This window comes from Bombus impatiens, unplaced genomic scaffold, assembly GCF_000188095.3.
Source record: "Bombus impatiens unplaced genomic scaffold, BIMP_2.2 scf_0525, whole genome shotgun sequence".
In the NCBI taxonomy this organism is placed as follows: domain Eukaryota; kingdom Metazoa; phylum Arthropoda; class Insecta; order Hymenoptera; family Apidae; genus Bombus; species Bombus impatiens.
Genome location: NT_176944.1, coordinates 555,100 through 570,334, shown reverse-complemented (window position 1 = coordinate 570,334; position 15,235 = coordinate 555,100). Strand labels below are relative to the sequence as shown.

The 15,235-nt window shown below is 37.0% G+C and overlaps 1 long non-coding RNA gene across 3 annotated transcripts in view; it reads right to left on the bottom strand.

Annotated features, from left to right (window-relative positions):
* Positions 1-345: 345 nt before the first annotated feature.
* LOC117151905 overlaps positions 346-15,235 on the bottom strand; it is a 119,735-nt gene continuing 104,845 nt past the window's right edge. For 2 of the 3 annotated variants that reach the window (XR_004462066.1, XR_004462065.1), the window contains exons 2-3: positions 2,554-2,887; positions 346-2,018 (exon numbers count right to left, since the gene is read on the bottom strand). This is a non-coding gene — a long non-coding RNA (uncharacterized LOC117151905). Of the gene's footprint in view, positions 2,019-2,553; positions 3,155-15,235 lie in introns of those variants that run through there. The other variant, XR_004462064.1, reaches the window with a different exon arrangement.

The window sequence follows — 15,235 nt, the reverse complement described above, 5'->3', positions numbered from 1 at the left end:
CGTTGTTCTGGGATTCTGGGCCGGGCCAGCGGGAGATTCAGCCCCAGCACACCCGTGCCACGGCCTCGATACGCCTTTTTCGTGCCTCTGGCCCGCTTTTTCATCTACTCGTCCTCTCTGTATCTTTCTCTCTCCTTCTCTGTACACGGATCTTCGCTGTTAAAGCGGATGCCACTGTAGAAAGTGACGACGAGGAAGATTTCCGAAGAATTAGGATTTCGTGGAAAGTAACTCCGCTCATAAGTTGTTTTGTAGTTTTTTAAAAGGTACGTTTAAAAGTAAAGCTAGAGGATGATTCGTCATGAAGTTTCTTTTGGAATGAAATAATTTAATCGTTTTGGAAGATTAATTCAAAATGAGGTATAAGATATATTTCAGTTGCCATAGCGTGATTGAATAAACCAATACGGAATGAGATATGACTGAAATTAGCTTAAAAAATTGAATAAAGTAAAAGCTTACATAATAGTTTAATAACAATTATCTCTTACTTCCTTTTATCCAATAATTATTATACAAAAGGTATCCTGTTCAAATTATAAAATTTAAACAGCTTTTCAGTTGCGTATATTATATACAATCCCTCCAGATACACGTCAAAGAAGAGTCATTACATCAGTCATTTAACGTCGTCCGAATGTGCAAAATCCATTCCTCCAAATGTCCAACCGCGAATCTCTAAAGTACCATTTAACATGCCTCGTGCTATCATTTCCTAAACCTCGTGCAGTATTGCCCCGAAGCGAAGTTTTGACATCGCTTTGAAAACGGACGAAGAGGAAAGCACGTGCACAAATTCGGCATATTTCCACTAACACATCCCCTATCGGTAACGTGTAAAGCAACTCTGATTGCCTTTTGGCTATCTTGAGCAATCGACGTTGGTAAACCGGTCTCCCGATTCTTGACCGAGCTCGTGATTTCACCGCAATTTCTTCCGGCTTCTCGGCAATTTCCTGCGAAATTCCGTCGTGAGACCCTCGATATCCGTTACGATATTGTTTACCTCCATTTCTCTCAACGTTGTACACAAGCCACGCTCACAATTCACGTAACCATAGAGATGCATGCGCATCTTTTTCACGTGGATTTTATGCATCGCGTGACCCCGCCCCGGCTCGCTGATTATTCGCCACACAATCGTACCATGAATTATGGATCGATGCCCGCTACGTCTATTCGCGTTTGCACGTGTCCGAACATTCAGAATTTTCCTCGTTCCCTCGTTCCGCCCCCCTTCGTGTAACCTATTTTTCCGATCCCCTTTGATTTCTCCCTATTTTCAACAGATTCTCCCTTTTTCCTTTTTCAGTATTCTATCTTCTATTTCTGTTTTGTCCGTTCTTTTCTAATTTTGTTTGCTGCTATTCGTTTTTTTATTATTATTCGAAACACACAGATCTCTTTGATATTCTTTCTTGATTGCTTGAATCCTTGTTCGCTTTCCTTTTTTTCATATCAGTTCTAACTCCTATGATACTATGTTTCTCTATTAATTTTTTTACTTCTTCTTGTTCTTTTACTTTCTTTTTTATTTATCTATTTCACTTTTCCGCTGCACTTTTCTTCTCCCTTTTCAACATTGCTTGGACTCTTGTATTTCTTGTGCATCTTTTTACTATTTTATATTTTTTACACTGTCTACTTATAGCGCATTGTGCGGGTTTCTATACTTCTTGGTACTTCATAACGGCAGATATCATCACACTGCGCGTAATGCAATCAATCCGCATCCCTAGACGTCGAAAGCCAAGTAACCGTTGGTTTTATTAGCCGTGAGTGCGTGTTTCGAAGCAGCCCCGATGCGGATCGATTTTCATAGTCCATTAAGTAATTGCGCTGCTGGACGACCGTGATCGTGCGCCGCAACCAGGATCGTTTCCTGGGTGCGCTTTCCACGCCGATTTCCGCTCGTCTATAGTTTATGACATGACGACGTTGGTCCCCAGGATTAATCGTTCGCCTGAATTAATCGATGCCAGAACGAATTAGTATCTTCTAACGATTTCTGAGCATCTCTGGAAATTACAAGACCAATGAATTAATTCTGATCGAACTGAATTTAATTTACAAATCTGTTATTTGGTTATGATTTACCAGTTAAATGAAACTTGATATAAAACTATATATTACAAATTTCTTCACACAATTTTTCAACTTTATTGCTCAAACTAGCTAACTAAACTAATTTATATCCAACGATCGCTAGTTATCTAAATCAAAACATCTATTAATTTTTAACAAATAACATTTTAATTTTTGATTAACATCTATCGATGAATAATTTTCTAATAATTCGATTCTTCGTTTTTTAATGTATCTATAGAGAATGTAGGCTACACTAATATATTAATTCTATACTTTTCGGTATACTATACTAATAATCCAATTCTGTATATTTTAGTATACGGAGACTACAGGCTATTCTATACAAACTGTATGTCTAAATCTATCACGACGTACGTACATAAATATTTAAGGACTTTCAAAATGACGCCCATACGATTCCATCTTACTACAACAATGAGCCATTGAGAAACGATCATACATCACCCCGTCTGCCATTGACAAGACGAAGCTCTTCCAGCAATTACATTCAAAAGGTCGTTCATTCGTAATGCAATTCCCTGGCGACGAAGCATCGTTGTGCACTGTTGGAAGGCCTCGGGCGATTTTCTATCTTTCGAACGCATCTTCGTCGAAGAAGGCGGCTCGCTTTCCCCCTCGTTCTATTCTTCAGGTTACACGCGAACATAGGATTCATAAGTAACCGGGGCCGTCGTGACACGAAGATCGCCGATAATGTTCTGCCACTTGGTCACGAGTGACCCCCACGACTTTCCACCGGAAACAACGCTTATTGTTCCGGCTGTTGTCGGTTTTTTATCTAGAACAGAATAATGGGGACGAGTTTCTTCGTCGTGAGTGAATATAGTCAATCGTAACGTTGTTATTGTCTTTGGACAAACGTCGTGTTATCGGTCGAGCCCTGTTTGCTTGCATGTCCCCGATAGTGAAAAATGATAATCCGGCAAGAAAACATAGGTGTGATGGGTTCAATGATGTTGTAAGGTTGTGACAAATACGAAGGATTTTTTTAACTTTGATCCATGGTTACTGAGCGACTTTGTAGGTAATAGTTTCATAGATAAGTATAATACCATAAGTATTAAGACACTTGCTGTGTATGAATTTAAATATTGGAACATATTTAATACAAATTGAATCTCTTTCACTACTCTTAGTTTCTACTTTATTGTAGTTACTTTATTGTAGAACTACGGTAGAGATTTTACTTACAGTAAAATTTATTAGCGTTCTCCATTTTTCATTTTTGTTAATCTAACGAGTAATAATATAAATTGCTGGTAGTATTGAAGTTTGATTATTAAAATTAATCACGATACAAACTATTCTAAGTTAACTTCCTAATAAGTATTACTATCAAATTGAAACAAACACATTTGGATGATATTTTACGACTTTTTTCACTTCCTGCCCCTTAAAATGTCCTACTAATTGATATTCCAATAATCGATGCTCTGTGTGATGATTCTAATTATCCTGAAAGGTAATCAAGTCTTTAGAAACGATAAAATCTTGGTCCATATGACGAAACTAAAAATTACGGGGGCATCCTAAACACTCTTCCCATAATCGGCGTTACTTCAATTTACCGAACAAACAAAACTTGCCAAAGCACCGATTTCCGGCCTCTTCATAACAGGCTACGTCGAGAAACGCGCAAAGTGAGCATATAAAATGCGATCCTTGGCAATGCAGGACTGGCCGGGGGCCAGAATTATTCGCCACGGTTGGCCCGAACCGTTTGTGTTCGACGATGCTTCGAGCGAGAATTGGAAATTCTGCGGCGGCGCTCGCTTACCGAAAGGATTAATTTGATAATGTTACACTAGCTCGACGGTTAAGCTCCTTACGGCACACGGAGAGGCGCGCTTAGCCAACGGTGAACACTGGGAAATCGATCGGCACAATTACCGAAGTCGCTGTATCGATTCGCCCTCGAGACCGGACCCAAATGTTGTAAATCGCAGTTTAAGCTGAGGGTAAATACACTAACCACCGAGAATTACACCGATACACCGTCCCTCTGGTAATTGGTCAACGATAGCTTTCCTTTGGTCTTACGCTTTTTCACAAGATTTTTCCCCTCTCTCCCTTTCTTTCTCCTTTCTTGGTCCGTAGAAATTAGAAATGGGGATTATCGGTTTTAGAAACTTGTTTGGAGGTTCGAGAATTTAACTACAATTGGTACAAAATAGATTTCTGTAGCTCATGACGCGTTTTAAGCGAGTATTTTGATTTGGCTTTATTAAGTTTGAGGTAAAGTTAGTAGTTGAGTTAGAGGTAAAGTTTCAGGTAAGTTAAATTTAAGAGTCTTACATAAAAGGCTAATAAAATTCTGTAGTTTATTTGTTTTATTTATTTTGGCTCTAGAACTTGTTTGACTCAAAATAATAGCCTTTAAGGAAATTTGAGAGTTTTATTTCAAATAATTCCTATTAATAGATATGCGTAATTTATGAAGAATTTTAGCAAAGTGTATCCTGCTTTGATTACAGAAATTTGTTTCAGCTAAAGGATACGGTTCATCAAGATTCGAGAATTTACTTTCAAGTAACAGAAGGGTAAAATATTTTAAGAGCAGCTTTTCCGCTTTCAGAAAATATATCCATACAATATCTTCGAAACAATTATTTTATCAATAATTTATAATAGAATTTAAAGAGATCTGATTGTGAGATGAATACATTAAATTAATAAACATACACTCTTTGGTCTTTAAAATTAATCTTTAGCGAATATATTATATATTGATACGATGTGTTTGAATTGTAATTTAATAGTTTTGATAATGTATCGTTTAGTCACTGATACCGTTTGATACGAAAGAGATAAACGATATAGTTCATTTTTTAAATTAAACAACGGTACAGGGAAGACAAATGATCGTATCGAGGTAGAGCAGAGCGAACCATGTTCATTAATATTGTTGGCAAATGCTTATTCGCGTGTCAGGTTATAATGGTTCGACGATTAACTTAGTCCTCATCCGGTTGGCATGGTTTCACGTCTCCCGTATCTCGGAGCTTTACGACGTCGCCTAATAAAACTGACCGATTCCAGCCCCTTCGCGATCGATAATGCAATTTGATTTGATGGCCGCCACTTCATCCTGATACGATGGAGCCAGATAAAAGGACGTCGCTTCCACGTAATGAAAAAAGACTTTCATTACGCCGATGATCCGATCGGGACGATTACGTCGTATTAAACAGTGTACGAGAGCTTGATTTGTTTACGTGGAAATCGGTCCTTGATGGCGGCACAGATTACAATCATAAGCTCTTATCGACGTGCATTGTCGCGCTCAAATGGAAAATAGGTCGATCTGATTTGGAATATAGGACTTGCAGGTATTTATAGATTATGTTGGTTATCGCGCGATTGCATCGAAGGACATCAACTTTGATTAGTTTTTATCATACCGCGGAATAAAATAAAGTGGATATGATTTCGTAGATATTAAGACACACGATGATTTCGTATGGAACGCGACAGATTACTATCAGGAAAGGGTTCATCGATCAGTATTGTAGATCCGTGCGAGAAAATATAGGTGAAAATGTAATAGAAATTGTTAGACGAAGTTGTGGAAACGTAATAAATTGAACAACTTCATGTTAACCCCGTAATATCTTAATTCGTCTTTTTGAAAATATTTTGAGTGTATTCGATAGAAAAGTGCGACTAAAATCTGACAGTAATTTATAGTACCATTTATAAAACTCATGCAATCTTATGGAAACTGGCGAGGAAATTAAATACCAATATTAAGTGAAACAGTTTGATACAAGCGAAATGAAGTTGAATGATTTATACGAAAGTACTACTACGTAACACGAAACTTGCTATACTTGAATCTGATTAATCAATACGTGAATGCTATAATAAATATCATAATATGCAAATACCTTTTGTAGTTGCTATATATTGGTACAATGTATTCCAATTAATTATTTTAGAATTTATAACAAAGTTCAAAGGGACTTGGGAATTTCTTTCAAAATTCTATCAACAAAAAAACAAAGCTTTAATTTCTCCTCCAAACAGACTATACAATTTCAACATCGAAACACGTGAAAATTGCAAAATTTCGACGTGATGGAGCACCGTTAGCAGAGAATCGGTGCGAGAGAAGACGATGCAGAAGCGGTTTCCCGTACTCAGTCTCGGAAGATTAATTCAATTAAATGGTAACGGAGATGCATGCGCGAGAATGGGCGGCCACATTGCGGCCGTGGAACGGCGATTTTGCACACTCTAATGTGGTCGCGAGAATGCACGCGCTCGCTAATAATTACTATAACGACCAGGGATTCGACGATTGTGCGCGCTTAATGGCGTCTGGACGGTTCTTGTCGCGCGAGTCTCCGTGCGTTTCATCGCAAGGACCAGCCGGATCCGCGATATTACCACGCCTCTGCGAGAATCAGACCAACGGGAAATAATTTCTTGCACGCTGCAGGCGTATTGGTGTGTAGAGCAGAAAGTACGAGTAGTTCGTGAGGTCTTTGTACAATAATTTGGTGAACTCGCGATCCTTTGTGACCCTCTTGCGTAACTGAAGTAATGTCATTAGTACAATTTTATGAGCCACAAGTTACAAGCTATTATGCATAAATTCTATTTTATAATAGTAATACGTTTAGCAAGGAATGAAATTAAATTTTATAGTAAATTCTGCAAGTTATCATACAAGGCATGTGATTATCTTTGATAAGAGGATTATAAAATGATAAGTAGTAGAGCTTATAACCAATAAATTGTATCCTGTTAGTCTATTAATATTGTTAGCGATTATCAATTATTTTCAAAGATAGTGTATTTAGTACAGAGTCTCAGTTTGGTTGAAATTAGGTACACAGTGACTGAATCTCATCTCTGATTCTGGTGATGATTTCGTGTACCAAACTGACAAGTGACAAACTTGGCAGAAGTCCTAAGTGTTTATTGATCTCTTGCGTCGCATGCAGTGCCACACCGTTGAACATTCATCTGCGTAAACTATTATGTTCACCGGTATAAAACGATATTTCTGTAAATCTAGCTAACGTCGTACAAATTTTCAAACTTTATCGAATCTTTTTATCTTTGAATTTTATTTTTAAAGACTCTGAAGAGCGATTTTTAGTTTGGACGATTATTATTTCATTTTCGTGCGTCCGTATGAAATAAAAGTGTTCGCGAATGTGGTCGGAACGTTCTACGATTGAATGCAGTAATTCGGATAAAACGTTGTTGCACGAGTATTACTTAGCTCAAAACTGAACGTATCCCATGTGGCAGCATTCAACGCGTTGCCACGAGCGCGGAAATTGATTCCGAAAGCTTCATTAATTCTCAACGCATCCATTAATACGGCAATTAATCATTCCGAATCCCATCAACATCCCATGCGTCGTCAAAACACGTTCAACGTCGCATTCCACCGTAACGATCCTTTCAGTTGTTCCCAAACTGAATGGAAGACATCTTCGTATCTCCTTGATGTTCGAAGATATTAACGTACGATCGTAAATTATATACCGATTACCGTTTGTATCAAACGTTTTCAAGTAAAAAGTGTAAAAGAACGTAGATAACATTTGCATCTTTTGCCAACTCCCCTCTGCAAAAGCTAATAATAATATCAATCTTTTAATTCGATAATTTCTAAACATTCATTTCTAAATGGAGATGTCAGGTTTTTGGGCAGATTTCTTGGGAGTTTAACATTCTATGTGAATCTTATGATACAAGAAAATTTATTGATGTATTTCCAAGTAGCCATTTCTCTCATACATTGTCAAACCAAAGTAATCGAAATTCTTTATTAGGAAATTGTCATCAAGAAATATGTACACATAGAATATTTTTAATTCAATTTTTAAACACTCATTCGAAACAAAGTGATCTACATTCCTTACTTAAAGAATTTGCACCAAACAATACTCAGCAATGAAACGTTCTTAACACAATTTCTCAAAACCTTAGACTCTCTATACTTATACAAAATATTTATTCAACAGGATATTATAATACCTTCCCATTTAACCCACAGTGATACAAATCTCTTATCTAGAAAATTTATATTAAACAATACTCAGCACTAGAATAGACCTTAAGCCGGTTTCCAAAAATTTAAACCCCAAATCCCTTCTATGCAAAATGCACATTTTTTAAACAAGGTTTAATACTTTTAAATGTAAACTCAAGTGTCAAATATCCACTCAATTCACCGCATACCATTCTCCACGAACTCCGCGAAACTAATTCTTGTAACCTGAAACCTTTCATAATCGTTTCCTTATTAACCGAAGAATACTCGAAACGTTCTCCCAAAAGACAGCATCAATAACCAATGAAGCAATAGAATGACGCGTTTCCCTAACGAGCCTACGACGTTGCGGAGGGCCCGGACGTTTCCAAATTTATACTCGATGATAAATAGCGCGAGCATAGCGTTTGTCGTGTCTCTGCGGCTATTTTTGGGGACGAGAGACGAAAAGGCAAGGGCACGTCGTCGAACGGCCTTGCCAAAAGCTCGATGACGATCGACTTAAGAGGAATTGTCGCGCTGTGACTGGCAACGAGTCGCTCGGAAGCCTGATATTCCGGAACGAGGCTTCTCTTTGCGACGATCGGCCAGCGACTTGGCATCGGATAACGCGAACCATGACCAACTCGTGAATCGAGCGGATAGACCTTCGATCGATGGGCCTGCTTTCGCCTCGACCAATGCCAACTGGGCTAACGTACAAACGTGAAGAGCTATAGTAAACTAAGAAAATATTGGCAGCGTGATGTAATATTGGTAGGTGTGAGTTCGACTTTCAGCGAGATTTCTGTATTCTTTATGAAACAGTCAAGGATAGAGCGAGATTGTTGTATATAAAAAGCGACAAGGAAGAAAAATAGTTTCAAAGAAAGTATTTGATGAGATGATGAATTAAACTCCGAGAAGATAGACAGTGTAGTGGATAAAGCGAACGTAAATAATCAAATAGTAAGGTATTAATTTTTTAAACGAATTACATTAAAGAGTTTTTATATTAATTTTTAAAACGAATTTTTTAGATAATGTAATAAGTTTGTTGTTTCCATATAAGGAAAATTGTTTATTGTGGACTGTATAACAAATATTAATATTAAAGACAGAAACAGAAATTTTTGGATCAAAATGTGATCATTTTTTATAGTTTCTTCCTTTGTTATTTAATCTGTACTATACGGAACCGATCCCCGATCGATTTCCTTAATCGATGATGTGACATTTGTTTTATTGAATATTATAAGCAATAACGTCTAGACATATGTTCGTGCGAATGGATAGTGTACAATGAAAGAATGTAACTTGTTACAGTGAAACTTGTAATTATGCAACCAATGAAATTTCTTGTCCAATCTGTTAGAATGACGATTAAATTCCGATAATCAGGCTATAAATCGGTAAAAGAATTAATTGCACCTTGGAATAAATAAAAAAAACACAGCGTAAATAAACCTAATGTAACCCAAGATTAATATAATTCTAGCTATTAATGCTTCTCAAATATTAGGTTGTCCAAAATGTTTCTTTCATTTTATAAGGAAATGATAGACGCACAATGTTTTTTGTTTAATATTAAATTATTGAATTATGCACGAACATAATAATAGAAATAGAACGAAATGGATCACACCTAAATCAATAAAATAATATAAAACAGAAATTGTTGTTCATCTATTATCACCTTATGAAACGAAAGAAGCTTCTCGGACAACCTAATACATTACTTATTACAAGACAGTCAATCCTGCAACTGGCTATCCCAACTTTCAAAATATCACCTTTAAACCACTAAAAATCAGATATCACTGTAATCACTATAAAAGAAACATTATAAAAACAAATTCAACAGTCAATAAAAGACGAACCTAGTAATTCTCCTTCGCCATCGAAATTATTGCGGGCGAATGATTCTCGGGGAAATCGTTCGGCGACGCAATATTCCTGGCTTATAAATCAGTCTCCCGTATCCAATGAGCCTACCGAGCAACAGTGTCTATTAAAATACAATTTGCAGAGTTTACGGGGGCGGTGTTTCGCGGTTGTCGAAGCGATATTCCCGGTCGACGTGACGCGTCGGAATTATTGCGTCCGAAGGGTCGAACGCGGCAAGGTAAAGATTAAAGGGCTGCCACGGGAGCGTTTTATTCGCTCCACGCGGTGGATTATTAACTCGCGAAGAAGCCGTGTGATAAAGTGGCGAGCGAAACGTGCTCGCGTCGGATCGTTGCTCGAAGCTTGACCGTAATTGGTTATTTCATCCTCGAGGATTCAGACGAATCGCGAAACAATGATTCCATGGTACAACGAGTAGGATCATGTGGCATTTTATGGATTTTACGATTGCAAAAAAAACGTTTGTGCATCGTGTCGTTTCATGATTTCGTTCATTTGATAGCGCGTGCAACGAAACTCTGGCTGTTTCTAGTTCTTCCCCAAAGTATTTTTATTGCTCTGCTACTTGCTGTTAATGGTTAGAGATAAACGAAGGATTTAGAGATACAACAGAGGATAAACGTAAGTTTGAAATATAGCCGATACGAAAGGACATTATAATTCTACAAAACGGAAAAATGGTTGGAAAGCTGAACGCTAGTCTTACAAAATAAAAAGAAGGTCGTAAGATGAATGAATACGGTAATTAGTAAGATAATGAATAAGATGGTAACAGGAAAATAAGGACACAGATCGTTGCAAAGAAAAAGACACTTACGAAACGAAAAGAGGATCTGAAAGGTAAGAAAATAGAGGCAAATTATTATGCAAGGGCACTCTGTTTCAGCAGAAGACTTTATTTTCTCAGAATTTTGAATTTTCTGTTTCAACTAGAAGAAATTTTTTAAAGACGTTCACTTACTAGTTCACTGCTGTTATTAATTGTTAAATCACTACGCTGCGAAAATGAAATTCGTCTCATTTCATTAAGTCGAATAAGAAAAGACAGGAAATTAAATTCAACAAGAAATTCTAAAAAAACCATTTCTTAAACGGAATATATTGTATACCTACAATCTGCAAATTATATATACACTCGATCGAGCATAACGTAACTCCTCGTTTTATCGATATCGCCAATTTTAATGACGAAGAGTTCAGCAAGTTCGCATCTTAAACGGGTTCGCGTGAAACGAGAACGAAACACGATGGCAATAACGCGCGGCGTAATTGGCGTGAAGCGCATCTGCTCTCGCGAATACGTGTGTATGCTCGTGATGCGGAATATTAATGAGTGGGATGGACGGGCGCGGATCCATCGGTCGTTCGTGCGCGAATTATAATGCGACGATGCGGGCACGGTGTTTGCGTGTATTTCACCGAGTGAATAGCAAGCAGCCAGATTGTGAAAAGTTCAAGCGTCGTTTCGGCCTCCGCAACGATTTTGACTGGGTTGCGTAACCGTTCGCGGAAAATTCAGACTTCGTTCAACGACGAGGTAATTTTATTTCGATATGGTTGTCTATAGACTGGAATGTCTATCTTATTAATTTAACAAAAATTTCTTTCTTATTGGTGAAGAAATTGCTTGCAGAGCGAGAAGTGTTTCCGATTAGAGGAAAAATGTTCTATTTGCAATTTTCTTACGAAGGAATTGAGAGAGTTGGCGTGACTTTTAAGGTAGAATTTTATATTCTATGAATTTTAGGTTTTAATAAACTCGATACTTTATCTTCCATTAATTTGCCTTAAATGTAACATTTATTTTATGTCTTTTTTACGAGTCATTAAATAATTTAAAGAACATAAAAATACATAAATATTTCATAGAAGGACGTTGGAACGATCAAGTAAACACTTAATCGATTGAACTTTTTAATTCACATGCGAAAGATAATACAACAAAACGATACATAATATTGCTGATTACATCGATCTCGCATAAATGAATTTATTACGCAATCTAATACGAAATAACAAGAATTTGTCTCATCGATCCATTTCACAAGCTCGCCGTTCTGATTCCATCGAGATCGACTGATAATTCCGCGACCAAGCAATACTCGATCCACTGTTTGCGTACACTTTTCCGATCAAATAGCGTATCGCCACCTGCGATTCGCGCAAACAAGATCAATACCCAAAAACATTAGCAAACGGTCCGTAGGGCTAATAAGCGATGGAACATCAGTATCAGCGTGACGCTATTTACTGCAACAACGACATTAAACGATATTCACGTATCTGTGGACTTAGCACGACATTATTGATAGCGACCAACGTTGGCAAACAATGCAGGTATTAACGTATAACTCGGAGAACGTTATTAATACTCCATCAAGTTTGCGAATACACACCTATTTACCTTTAGGTGCGAAGTTTATTTTATTCTAATTGAGTAGAAATTCATTTAGGGTTGAATTTTAGAACAGAAACATTTGTTTAGAAAAAAGAAAAAATATTTGCATAAGAAAGTCGTGGAGGATTTTCAAAATAGGGGATCTTGATTTATAATATAAATTAAGAGATTTATGCTTGTAAAATGAAGAACGTTATAGATTAAAGAATCTTTTAATTTTTTACCAACGAATTATTTTCTCTAATTCTTTAGACTTTATCATTGAAGCCTGAAGCAACGTTACGGAATGAAAAATATAACAAACATTCGAAAAAAAGCATTTCTATATCGGTTTAGAAAGTAGATAGAGAAAGATAAGGTAAAATATTTCCATATTACGCAATAGATGATAATTTCTGAAAAGTATTAAGAGTAATCAGGAATATATAAAAAAAGCAATACTTAAGTATTGAAATAATTATTTCTAAAAATTCCACTAATCTAATTGATAAAAATATGCACTTGTAAAAATATTCACGGTATAATCGTATTATTTTGAAGAAATAAATATTGGAAGATGACAGTTCTCCCGCAACGACGAAAAAATCGTGGATTTACGAATCGACAGATTGAAGGGTCGAATTAAGGTAAAATCATCCGCTAATGAAAATGTCGACATCGCATTCCGACGGTGATGTCGCGGGACTCTGCTTTCGTTGACACTGATCGAGGCGAATCTGGTGAAAAGGTCAAATTATTTTACGAGTTGTCGCCGTACCGAGCTCCACCAGCACCATGGCTATTATGCAGACTGCAATTTCACCTCCAGCGTGCTCTGAAAAACGCCGAATTGTAAATCTCGATCGTGCCCGGCTCGTAATAACTTTATCGCGTTGCAACACTGAATTCGCCAGGTGAATCGCTTTCCAGTGACGAAATTTTTAGTGACATAGGGCTGTTTGTAATGAGACACTTGGTGATGCCGGTTAATCACTTTATCGTTGCTTCATGGTCTATGCTGTAAAGGGATATATAGGTTGAACCGTGACGTGTATGCGGTATGATTTTTAACGTCGTGAGTTTTCCACACGGTTTCATTTTCACGTTCATTTGGCGTTTAAAACGGAGTACAAAAGGATTCTATGACAGTTTAAGCGTTTATATTTGATCAGCTTGAGCGTTTATAACGCGATTGTTAATATTAGGCATGATTAAATACATTTACTTTTCTCTAATTTATTCCATTCCGTTGTAATTTCCTGGAATTTCAAGCAAAATGAAAGCCTTGAACTTTGTATTCTTGTGTCACTCTGCGAACTTTAAACTTTCTATTTCATGAAAATACATTCACATAGCTGAAGCAAATTACAAATTCCTATATGGTGGATAAATCCTAAAAGCATCAAGGAATCTGGACGAACCTAGAGAATCTTAAAAGTGTCGACTTAATTACAATCAGAATTAACATCAACCACAGAATATATTACTATTTAAAAGAAAAAGTCGACAAATTAAGAATTCCACTTCCTCCTATCTTGTTTTGTCGATATTACGGATCATAATAATTCAATTTAAGAAATGATGCGAATACAACGCAAGTTCTTCGATCTACAAACGTGTACGTTCGTCGTTGAAAAAAGATCGAGATACGAGTCAATGGAGACTAGTCAGTTACAAATAGCTCTATTGACGGCGTTGTTAATGACTGATAACAGTGATTTGCCGTCGTCGTTTCCTGTTTGTTCGTCGAACGTCACGACCTACCGATAGAAGCGTTCCGCGAACGATCCGGATGAACTCGGTCGGCCATTTAATCCCGTTGCTCAGTTGCGTTTCCTGCTTCGTTCTTCATGGCGAATTATCAATGTCACGTAGTGCTTCCTCAGCAAATCCATTTACCACGCATTGCTTGTTACATGACGTTCTTCGTTCGTCAACCCCTCGCCTTCCTACCCTAAAGAATTTGCAAGATAAATGGTCGGTTCGCTTCCGGATTCCTTGGACCACCCGTGTAGCAAAGCGATGAACATGATCTTTATTCAAAGTACTTCTTTTATGAAAGAAGCCAGCTGCTCCTAGTTGTTTTGTTTAAATAAAAAGCGACTTAAAATGCAGAATAACGAGGACGAGAGACGCGAGAGTAATAGAAAATGGATGTTCTACAGTAGCCTTTGGAAAAGAAAAATTATTATAAGATGCTGTGAACAAGGTTTTAAGGAATTTAAGATATTGAATTATTTGTTCGAGATTTAATAGAAAATTGACTGAATACGAAAAATTACTGAACTTAATTGATACCAAAATATATATAAGTTACTTTAATAATTTTCATCTCGTTAATACTACACATTCCTTTAATCATTCTAATCCTTGGATTTTCATATTTCAATTTTGTTCTCATTTTAACAAACAAAAGATATTTGTAATGTTTCGAGAACATGTTTGACATAAAATCGATATCAGAAGAGTCAAGTATACCAATAACAATTTTATCATGTTTCGTTTGAACTGCGTAAATATTTGTTAATGTTCGAAAAATATTCTTCGGTCTTAAATAAACCGAAAGGCTGTAGCAGGATTGATATTTGAATACTGTAGGCATAAAGAATTAAAAATTTCGAAAATGCTAAAAAAGAACCAAAGAAAAAGATGAACGAACAAGTCAAGTTAGAAGATTTCCACTTTGGCCAAAGTACTAAAGAGTGTCATCGAGAACGATGGTTGGAAAGTAGATGCGAAAGATGGATGAGATTTCACGAAGCGGCGAGATATTGCGACAAGTGAGTCGGTCCAATAGTTCAACGGCTTTCGCGAAATCAACTCGCTCTCGCCAACGTTACCACACCCGC